The sequence below is a fragment of the Phascolarctos cinereus genome, unplaced genomic scaffold, assembly GCF_003287225.1.
Source record: "Phascolarctos cinereus isolate Bilbo 61053 unplaced genomic scaffold, phaCin_HiC Scaffold_9;HRSCAF=440, whole genome shotgun sequence".
Taxonomy (NCBI): Eukaryota; Metazoa; Chordata; class Mammalia; order Diprotodontia; family Phascolarctidae; genus Phascolarctos; species Phascolarctos cinereus.
Genome location: NW_027556402.1, coordinates 106,498,218 through 106,510,331, shown reverse-complemented (window position 1 = coordinate 106,510,331; position 12,114 = coordinate 106,498,218). Strand labels below are relative to the sequence as shown.

Sequence of the window (12,114 nt, the reverse complement as noted above, 5' to 3'; positions counted from 1 at the left end):
TCTCCCCCCCCACCACCACCCTTGCTGCAATCTTTTACTTAGGTATGTCCTTGAAAATAACAATATCACCTTCCAATCTAAGGAACTCCTTTCCCTTTTTTCTTGGAAGGTGAAATGAGCACTAAATACATCATTTTGAAATGAATTGCTGACAGTGTGATCAGTTTCCCCACACTCTAGTGGCATGTGCTCCGATTTCAGCCTCATTTCAGCCTCAGCAGGGCACCTTTCTCAGTGACTGCATTTATAAACCAGAATAGGGAAAAGGCTATTATAAATATGGTATAACATTACCTATATTAATCAAAGTCTGTCCCCCCTCATTTTTCTTCCTAATTTGTGCCTTTTTGCACAAGGTCAGTAAATCATACTATGAATGCTTGGTCCAGAAAGTGTTAACTTTAATGAATACCTCAGTTACATGGTTATGTATGTGATAATAAAATATTGCTCTGTTTAGATGTGCAGGAATTTAATTAAAATAATCTCTTAAAATATTCATTACATTTAGCCCCTGAGGCTTAGAACAACACAAGAAAATGCATTTCTTTTCCATTTACTGTTTTTAAATAAACCACTGCAGGAGAGTGAAATAGCCATCTATTTTCAAGCAAATCAGATTGGATTTCTGTTTCATGTACTATGTTTTTATATTTAATTAAAAACTATACGCTATATGATGTGCAATAATTGCTGTATGGAAAGCATACTTCTTGAAATTTACTTTTAAAGGTTATGCTAAATTTATCTTCCATTATATTTCTTCAAATATGTAAAGTTTTCTGTAATGATGTTTCTTTTTTCAAGCTAATTTTTAACTAGAATACTGAAAAAATATTTTGCTAAGAAAGTAGTAAAATTAAAAGTCCTAATATGCAAGGTGGCATAGAAGGGAAACACCTGTGGTGTAATTTGCTACCAAAAAAAAAAATCTAAAGCTTGAAGATCTATGGCAATGGTAAAATAAAAAATTTCTCCATAATTGGAACTTCTGCTAGAATGACAAATACAAAATAAAACCTCACTTGTATTTCATGAGTTAATAGAATTGTGTGCCTGTCAGCTGTGACAAATTAGTATCCTTGACCAATTTACAGTTCAAAATACCAAAAAAATGATACTGATATTCCCCGCATTTCAAAGAACAAACCTAAAAATAAAGCAGTATCTATACAACTGTAATTTTACAAATTAAGTCATTCAGATTCAGTTCAAGAAGAGAATATGCAATAAACTATGTAATTCTCTCAATACCATTTTTTTTAAAAAGTGATACACCTCCAGTGTTTTTGGTACCTCTTTTGGAGAATACTGGGACAGAAAAAACATGGATACCATATATGTCCTTTGTTGGTTTTGATCATTACTATGAGGAGGCAGAAGAATATGATACAAGCAGGGAGGGAAATGCTAACAGACTATATTCTTGTCATTAAAATGTATCTATAATTAATATGTATGTGTATATGTATATCCATATGCATACATACATGCATACAGCATATGTGTATATAACAGCTTTCCTATAGGGTTTCATTTATATGATATGGTCCATTATTTAATTTAAAAATAAAAACCATAGTTATTTCTTGAAAACAGTAATTGAAAATACCTTAAAGTATATGTATGTGTATAGATGAGGAAAAGACACTTACTTGAAGCTCAATTAATAACATAAAATTTCTCACTAGTGATGTTTTAAAAAGGCAGAGCACAGCTGGCTTTGTGGATGCCTTTGGTAGTCACCGAGACAGGATAGGCACTTCATCATTCTGCCTTCCTACATTTATCTGTTAAAATTATTATCAAATATCAGCCAGTCTGCAGCCGTGAATCACACACTGCTGCTCATCTTCAGGGGAAAGATACGATGAGAGTCTATTCATCAGTATAGCAATCGGCACAAGTAATTAGTTCCCTAGACTGGATCTCCTACAAAGCTTATTTCAGTCGGTACCACAAACATATGACAATGTAAAGCTAATGAAAGCTGCTAAAATTTGTTAACCTTTTCTGCCATCAATCTTTCTAATATTCCATGCTACTGTATTATGAAAAGATGGTAAATTATTAATTTGTCATTCATCCATCCTGCTATACTTTTGATCAAATTAAGTGATGTTATTCTTCTAGATAACAATTAAAATTATTAGAGCTGTTAAGCTACTATAAGAAAATTATACCAAAATTAGGTGACAATAGACACTGGCATATGTATAAATAGTTAAGACTAATTCAAGTGAAATTATAGCATATATGAAATCATTTTATTCTACTGTACATAAACTGAATAAATTATATCATTCACTAATTATCAAATGACTTAATATTTATAATCAATAAAATACCATATTTGAATTTATCTTCAGAGTATTAGAAAAATGTATGAAATATAAAACATTAAAAATACCAAATAATATTTATAGAAATAGATAAGTATATCAAGGAGTGGTCACTGGCTCTCACAGTAACTAATTCTCATGATAATGTGACTTCATTTGTTGCAAAAAAAAATACACATATTGCTCAAACTTATTAAATGAAAAGTACTTAATTCATGTATTAAAAGGATTGCCAAAATTTTTCTTAGCAAGTTAATTTTTACAATATCCTCAAACAATATTAATATGATACTGTGGTATAACAATATCACTTGCAGAAAATTTTTTCCCAAACATATCTGTGTACTACATTTAAATTTGTTTAGAAACAGAGTTTTTGTTTCAAAGTCATTATAACTTTAGAATAGAAATCTTAGAAATAATCTCATCCAACCCTCTTATTTCAAAAATGAGGAAAAAGAGGCCTAGACATGATAAATGATTTGGCCAACTACTTAGTAGCTAAAATGAGACTAGATACCAGTATCCTCATTCTTAGTCTAAGACTTTTTCCACCCCAGCTTGCCTTTCATTTATCTTAAAGGACCTACAAACTAACACACACACATACACACGCACACACACTCACACACATACAACCACACACTCATATACATTTTGAGCAGGGAGAGGTGGGGAGAGAAAAAGAGTCTCTCAACCTTGCCCAGCCTAGAAGCACAGTGACTACTCACTGGCAAAACCCATTACTGAACTGCATGAAAATTTTGATTTCCTCCATTTACAGCTCATGACAGTTTGCCTCCTACCCTCTTTAGGCTTCCTGCAGTACCCTCCCTCCCTCCCCACCATAATGGGGCTGAACTTAGTGCAAACAACTGAACAGCTGCAGTCATATTCCCAAGATCATGGAGCATCCACCTTAGCCTCCCCAAGTAACAAGGATTACAGGTATGTGCCACTACACCCAGACTACTTTCTCATTTTAGAGAGGCACTGCAAAAACTAATAACTGTCTTGCTCATCAGCTTATACTTGCTGCTATCATTCTGGACTAACTCTAAAGAGTATAAGTGCCACATGAATTTCAGTTACCATTGGTCATGTTCTAGTGAACATTTTAATGATGTGCAGCAAAAAAAAAAAAAAGACAGTATACATTTAAAATTTATGGATGGCTCAAAGCAAGGGAAGGTAACTAATAGAGTAGATTAAAAAATAGAGTACCAAAAAGTTTAGCCATTTCAATAACATCAAGGGTAAAACAAAGATATACAGTATCATCAGTACTATTTAATGCAAAAATGTTAACCATAGCCGTAAAACAAGAAAGAAAAATCAGGGGAATAAGAATGGGCAAAGAGTAAACACAATCACTGGGTTTCACAGACAATGATGACATCGATAAGCTGAAAAAGTAACTAAAAAGTTGACTGAAAGGCAGAAAAGTTGCAGAATATACATTAAATCCACATAAATTGTCAGCATTCCTGTATATTAGCAATAAAACCCACCATGGAGAACTACAAGAAATTCCATTCAAAATACCTACAGAAGTTATAAAATACTTGGGTATCTACTGATATATCCAGGAACTACATGAATCCGACACTGAATCCTATAAAAATTTTCTTGCAGAAATAAAAATAGACTAAATAATTTGAGAAATATTAATTGTTCAAAGGTAGGTTGAGGAATTGGAATAAAAAAGAAAATATCTTAAATTAATTTTTTATTCAGTGTCACAGCAATCAAACTAAGGATTATTTTATAGAACTAGGAAAAATATAATACATATTCATAAGAAATAACAAAAGCTAAAGAATATCAAGGGTAATAGTAGAAAAGAGCTGGAGGAAATGGGAGTCAGTACTACATTTCAAACTATACTTAACACAATGATCAATTAAACAAGTTGGTACTGGCTAAAAGATACAAAAGTTGATCAGTGGAACAGATTTGGCACATAAAATACAGAAGCAAACTAGCACAGTAGCCTAGTGTTTGATAAAGCAAAAGACCCCAGGCACTGAGATATTGCATTAATGTATGACAAAAATTCCTGGGAAAAATACTCATCAGTCTGGCACAAATTAAGTTTAGATCAGTATCTCAAAGTAAGTACCAAAGTAAACTCCAAAAGTATACATGACTTAAACTTAAAATGTGATATCATGATAAAATTAGAGAAGCAAAGAAGAAATTATCTTTCAGATCTGTGGATAAGGGAAAATTTCACAATCTATTCCCCCTCTCCCTAAAAGAAAAAACAACAGAGCTCACAGAAGATTAAATGGACAGTTTTTGTCCAAAATTAAATAATTAATTAATTTTTGAGCATTCACTTCCATAAGATTTTGAGTTTTGAATTTTCTCCCCCATCCTTCTCCTCCCCCCTCCCCAAGATGGCATGCAATCTGATATAGGCTCTAGTTATGCATCCATATTAAACATATTTTCACATTAGTCATGATGTAAAGAATAATTAGAACCAATGGGAGGAACCACAAGAAAGAAGAAACAAAACAAAACAAAAAGAGAGCAAATAGTATGCTTCTATCTGCATCCAGATTCCAAAGTTCTTTTTTTCAGATATGAACAGCATTTTCCATTGTGAGTCTTTTGGAGATGTCTTAGATTCTTGCATTGCTGAGAAGAGCTAAGTCTATCAAAGAGCTAAGTCATCGCACAATGTGATTGTGTTCTCCTAGTTCTGTTCATTTCACTTAGCACGGTTCATATAAGTCTTTCCAGGTTTTTCTGAAGTCAGCTTGCTCAACATTTCTTATAGCACAATAGTACTATAGATTCATATACCACATTCATTCATTCCCCAATTGATGAGCATCCTCTCAATTTCTAATTCTTGGCTACCACAAAAAGAGCTGCTATAAATATTTTGGTACATGTGAGTCCTTTTCCCATTTTTATTATCTCTTTGGGATACAGACCTAGAAGTGGTATTGCTGGGCCAAAGTCTGATAGCACTTTGGGCATACTTCCAAATTGTTCTCCAAAATGGTTGGATCATTTCACAACTCCACCAACAATGCATTAGTGTTCCAATTTTCCCACATCTCCTCCAGTATTTATTATTTTCCTGTTTTGTCATGTTAGCCAATCTGACAGGTATGATGTGGTACTTGATTTGCAGTTCTCTAATCAATAGTGATTTATTTTTTCATATGACTATAGATAGCTTTAATTTCTTCATCTGAAAACTGACTGTTCGTATACTTTGACCATTTATCAATTGGCTAAGGTATTGTTACATTGCATTAATAGAAGTATAGAGTCCAAAACAAGGAATATTCCCACTCTAAGTGTCTACTATACTTTAAGTAATGTGGATACAAAGACAAGTATACATTTTTATCAGCAGTAGAATAAGGAGGGGAAAGAAAGGGAAGGAGGAAAGAAGAAAAAAGGAGAGGGAGAAAGAGAAGGAATAGGGAAGGGGGAGGGAAGAAAAAGAAGAAAAAAGGAAGAGGGAGGGATAAAGGAAGGAAAGAAAGAAGGAAGGAAGAGACAGGGGTCAATACAGTACAGTGGAAAGAGTGTTAGATTTTGAGTCAGAAAACTAAGATTCAAATCCTAGATGTGCTACTTAACACTTGGGTGATCTGGAGCCAGCCATTTGACTTTTCTCTTGAGTCTCATTTTCAATGGATTATATGGCCTCCACGGTTTGTTACAGCTCTAAATCTATCACCCTATGATCCTATCAAGTCTGATGATGCTAATGGTGTGTGTTTTTTTTTTATTTTTCAGTTTTGATACCATATCTTACATTGGTAAACAGGATTACAGATGCAGGAAGATGATGAGGTTGATAATGGGACTCAGAAGCATGCTATATGATAATTATATGAAGGACTAGGAATACTTTACCTAAAGAAAATTTGCATGGAACAAAATAAGCTTTCTTCAAATGTTTGAAAGAACTAACTTGGAAAAGAGATTGGACTTATTTTATTTGACTCCAAAGGACAGAACTAGTACCTGTGGTTAAAAACTACAGAGAGACAGCTTGTCATATATTTTAAAAAGAACTAATGATGAGAGCTATCCAAAAATGAATTGGGAGATATCTTGGCAGATATCACGGGAGAATTTCAAGCAGAAAATAGCTAAGCACTTGATGAAGAGTAGATTCCAACTTTAAGTACTGATTTAAATGACTCAAAGTCTTTTCTATCTCTAAATTTGATTATTCTAATAGATACTAGTAGTAATATTTAGGAATATTCACATGTATCAATGCTGTATACACAGCAAGACACCATGGTATAGTGGGGAAAAGGTTTGCACTAGTAGCAAGTTCTTATTCTAGTTTTAATTCTGTCAATGAATAACTGACTTACCTCTGCACAAGCTACTTTCCTCTGGAGATTACAACTTCCTTGATAAACTGTAAAAGATAGTTCTTAATGTTCTTTACAATTTTAGTATGCTTCTAAATGAATCCTCTTCCTGAAGAGGAAAACTAACCTAGAAAAAGCTATAATAAAGAGAGAAATTCTTTCCCCAGTTAACTGATGAGAGTCAGAATCCAGACTTCATAGATTTTTAAAGTATGAAAGGGGAGGAAGAAGTGTCACTATTTAAGAGGCAAATGCAACCACCTATTACAGACAGCCTCCTCAGGTTATCAGGCCACATAAAGAAGGAGAAAAGAAATAAATGGCAAAAAGGGATGGACAGATCAATTGAAAGTGGGGGCAACATCAGCATATTTATAGGCAGTAGGGAAGCAGTCAATAGACAGGGAGTGGTTGAGTATTACTGAAATAGTAGAGATGACAGAAAGGGCAATCTGGTGGAGAAGATGGAATGGAATGGGATCACTTTTGCATGTAAAGGGGTTAGCCTTGGCAATGAAAAAGTATTACTCCTTCATATAAGATAGGAGTGAAGGAGGAAATAGTAGCAGAAGGCATATGAATGATGTTAGATGAGGAGGAGGGGAGAAACAAATGGCCTAAATTCATTTCATAAAATATGAGGCAAGATTCTTGCTGAGAGGTTGCGGGAAGGGGAGTCAGGGGAAGGTCTGAGAGGAGATGGAAAGATTTTGGAAAAATGCTGTGGTGAGTGGGATTATTTTACATATCAATTAACGGATGTATAAAAAGAATTGCTTTGCAGTAAAATCATATTTAAAAATATGTAACACAAGTTTGTACAGGACCCCATCAGCTCATTTGGAGAATTTTCTTCAGCTAGCTGAGTAGATAAGAAGTACAGGCAAAGGCAGAAGTTGACAAGAGCAATACAAGCCTTAGGCTTTGTGAGACAAAACTGTCCACAGCACAACAGACCAAGGGATTTGAGAGAAGAAAGTGTAGTGTTGAACTGGGTCAATATGGAAAAGGGATAAAAGTATAGCCAGTACAGGGGTGGTGGCCTAGAATAGGATTGAGGGGTCAAGGGACTGGATGTCAAACAACAAAGTAAGGGGATATAAGGCAAAGGGAGAGGTGGGAATAATAACAGTTTATGATCAGATAAAGGAATTTCTGAGTTTATGAATATGGAAGTGAAACATTTGTGGGTTGATGGCAAGATCAGGTCTATGACTATCTCTGTGTATAGCTGAAACTGAGTGAAGGAGAAGGTAATAGGAAATTGGTAAATTGATGAACTGGAAGGTTAGAGATAAATAAGTATGATGAAATCCCTTAGTACAAAGATGAGAATTGAGAAGGAAACAGACTAGACAAGATACTCAACTCTCAGGAGAATGTCCTAGAATTGGTAGATAATAGGTACCAGAATCATGATTAGATGGTAAATATGGGGTGCATGAACCCGAAAGGAGAAGAAGTTAACCAGTGATTGTGACAGAGGGAGAGCCTGGAAGAGGCAATGGGAAGTTGAGCATTTAAATTCTCCCACCTGGAGCACTGAGTGAGATTATGAGTGAAAGTGCAACCAGCAGTGGAAAGAATGGCTAGGGAAGCTGAGTCATAACTTCATTTTCCACCAGTTGATCTGCTTGGTTTCCTTGAGGATAGGCTTTATCACATGAAATATCATAATCATGGAGACTATTTCAGCTTTGATATCAACAACTCTTCAGCACTCTCAGTTGTCTCTCTCCTCAGGTTGAAGGACTAGAAAGGGAAGCAAGAAACTCTTCCCAAAGCTTCCCTTTATAGAGGGCTCAGAATTTTTCAGTGATCTTCATTTTCACTACCTGCTCTGTTTGGTTTAGACTCCACAATCATCAGGCCCCCATATTGAGTATCCTCAGGCTGTATTTTACAGCTTCTTTTTGTATGATTTCTTCCCCTATTAGATTGTAAGTTCTGTGAGGGCAGAGGCTGTTCTTATATTTTTTTCTCCCCAGCACTTAACACAATACCTGGCACACAGTAGTCACTTAATAAATGTTTACTGACTGACTCATAAGGGGAGTGCTAGGTTTTGATGGGCACAAGAAAATAGAAGGACGATGAAAGGAAAGAGGTTTAAGATTAAAGCTTTGTTACCTTTGGAGCAGAAATTCCAGAAAGCAGAGTAAGAGGGATGGGTAGCTGTAGAGTGAGACATTAGAAGGGATGGGTTGAGGGAGATGGAAGCAAGGGAATAGACAGGGGGGAAGCTTGTCAATCACTGGGGAATGAGTTCAGGAAGGTTATCAAGGGGACAGGTCTCAAGGTAGTGACCTCTTAGGTTGTTAGGTAGCAGTGAATAGCTGGAAAGCTAAAAAGTCAGGGAAGGAGAGGTACTAAGGCTCAGACAGGTGAGTGGTGGAGAGCATGGGACAAGTATCCTTCCCCAGAGGACTCTGAGAGGTGACTGGTGAAGGAACTCAGGAAAAGACCTGTATGGAATGGCCTCCACAGTTAGCTGAGAGTGGTAAAAAATAAAGCTTATATTTGTTTCCACAGCAACCATCTCGGTTCTGTTTGCTTTCTCATATAGAGTGCCTTTTCCTAAATGATACTAGCCCCTGTCCAGCTACAATTATTTAAAGATAATGAACTGTAATTTAAAGGTGATTTAAGGAACTTTGAGGGTAATTTTAATTATATATTATTGTTGGTTTATTACCCTAATGTATGTTATTTGTTTTGATGGATTTTCTGGGGGTGTTTGTAAAATTTCTCTTCTTCCTCATTCTCTCCAAAAGAAGTAGGAATCTAAGTTGCAATTATTTTTGTAATGGTCTTTTTGCCATGTTTTTCATGAGCATTATTATAAAGATGAACAAATCTTTTGAGAGACAGCATGACATAGCCCAGTAGTACTAGACCTGGAATCAGAAAGATTCAGGTTCAAGTCCTCATTTGGTACTTACTAGTTAAAAGACTGGTTGATGGCTTGTTGTCCTTCATTCTAAAAGAGGATTAAAATGACATCACTATATTGGCAGCAAGTTACAATTTTCTGACTGTGGTTGATTAGACCAATACAAGCTCAGAAGACACTACCACAGATCAAGCACAAATAGTCTATATGAAAATCTAGAGGGGAGAGGTCTTTATATTTGTAAACCTCAAATTTCCTTTGAACTACTGCAATTCTGCTTTGCCCATAGAGCAGAGCACCTTCTTTGATGTAGGTATGCCATGATAGGTGGTCTTGTGCTAGTGTCTTCCATGTCATGCAATTGATTGGGATAATTTTCCACAAGCCCTTACAGACTAAAGTATCAAAGTTCTTGGTCAGATCAACGAGCATTGTGTATAGACCTTTGTTCTGCTCCTGGCATTTCTCCTGGAGTTGTCCAGCCACAAACAATATAGCGACCATTTCTCAACCTTTCTTAAGCTACGCTGGCCCTCAGCTAGCAACAATCTTTCAGGTGAAGGATCAACCTATTAAGGAGGACTCTGACAAGAATCTTGCCAGCAATAACCAAGAAAGGAATCCCCCTTTCCCCGCAATTGGGATAGTCACAGGACTATCTATTTCCATTATGTTTATAGAGATGGACAATGGAGGCATCCTTGAAATCCTGAGAGATAACCTCCTCTTGCCACAGAACCCGGAAAATTTCAGTTAGCTTTTGTATGAGCAGTTGATCCCCTGCCTTGTAAATCTCGGCTGAAATAGAATCAGCACCAGGTGCTTTGCCACACAAAAGGAACTTCAGCTAGAGAGGGACTGACTTCAAACAGACATATATGGTCAATGGTGTCAGCACTAGTTGATAATGGTCTATTAAAAATATTATGGTAGTGTTCAGCCCATCTCTCCACGATCAAGTACTTATCACTAATCAATGTGGCTCCATCAGTACTGAGTAGCTGAGATGTGCCATAGGTCTTCAGCTGATAAATAGCCTTCAGAGCATCATAACAGTGCTTTGGATTTTTACTATCAGCATAAAACTGAATTTCACCTGCCTTCTTACTAAGCCAGGAAACCTGCATCTCTCTAAGTTTCACTTGCACTTTACTTTTGATGGAGTTAGATTCTGTCTTCTTAGAGACAGAAAAACTATCCTGCTGGTAAACCCTATGGAGTTCTCTTTATTTATTTAGCAGCTTCTGAAATTCTCCATCATTTTCATCAAAACAATCTTGATGTTTGTGAGTGTTCTTGTTATGGTCAATAAATACAACCAAATCTCTGAAAGCTGCCTACTTCTTTTATGCTCCACTGTTGCCAACAGTGTATTGGCTCAGCTTTCCCTCCAAGCTAACAACACACAGCTCCCACTCAGAGGAAGGCTCATATCTGTTGACATTAATTCTTCTGGTAGTCGTCTTGCCTTGGGGTCACCCCTTTTGCTGAATATGAATACTTAGTTTAGAGAGGATAAGTCTAAGATTGCTCCAATACTCTGTGCCACACATAACCTTTGTCACTCTCACATCCTGTTTATCTCTTCTCCTTACAATGACATTGTCTATTAAATGTCAATGTTTGCTATGAGGGTGTATCCACAAAATTTTATTCCATTTAGGTAAATGGAAGACAGTGTTGGTGATGAGAAGTTCATGAGATGCACAAGTCTTTAGTAGTAAGTGACACCATTGCTGTTGCTGTTTCCAACTCCATTCCTCTCAAAGAATCCCATTCCTCCCATGTCTGATAGTCTGTGCGTACTCTAGAACTAAAATCACCCAGAATTATAAGCTTTCCCTCTTTCAGCACATAGATGATGAGGGTCTCCAGGTCTTCATAAAAATTTTCTTTGACTTCATCTGGGGTCATCGTAGTGGAAGCATACACACTGATGATGGTGGCAATCACACTTTCATGAACCTGTCATTCACTCCTTTTGGTAGGCATGTAAGCTTGTTGACTAGATTAGTTTTGGTTGCAAAATCTATGCCAGCTTCATGGTACTCCATTTCACTTCGGCCACTCCAGAAAAACGTGTATCCACCTCTAACTTCAGTAAGGTCACCTTCATTTGCCAGCCTTGTTTCACTCGGGGCTGCTATTCAGATGTAATACCTGCTGAGTTCTCTCACAACAAGAGCTATTTGTCTTTCGGGTCTACTGGATTTCATGTCGTCCATAACCATGCACTCTTTTGTTATTTGTTTTATTTGGTCTCAAAAATATGAAAAAGAACCAATTATCAAAACTATCTGGTATTGCAATAAAAATAACAAAGATGATCTGCAGCAAAATTAGACCTAGGAGTCATTATGTAAGCTAGTTTTCTGTTTCACATAATGAGGAATACTTTATTATATAAGTATTGTTAGGAAAACTGGAAAGTAGTGTTTAAAAAAGCATTTCACACCATATACTACAATGAATCCCATGTAGATAAATTATCTGAATAAAGACACACACCATCAAAAAA

At 36.0% G+C, this 12,114-nt stretch overlaps 1 protein-coding gene across 4 annotated transcripts in view; it reads right to left on the bottom strand.

Annotated features, from left to right (window-relative positions):
- The window catches only part of LRBA (LPS responsive beige-like anchor protein), a 760,465-nt gene that overhangs the window by 316,213 nt on the left and 432,138 nt on the right, over positions 1 to 12,114 (bottom strand). The window lies entirely within an intron of this gene.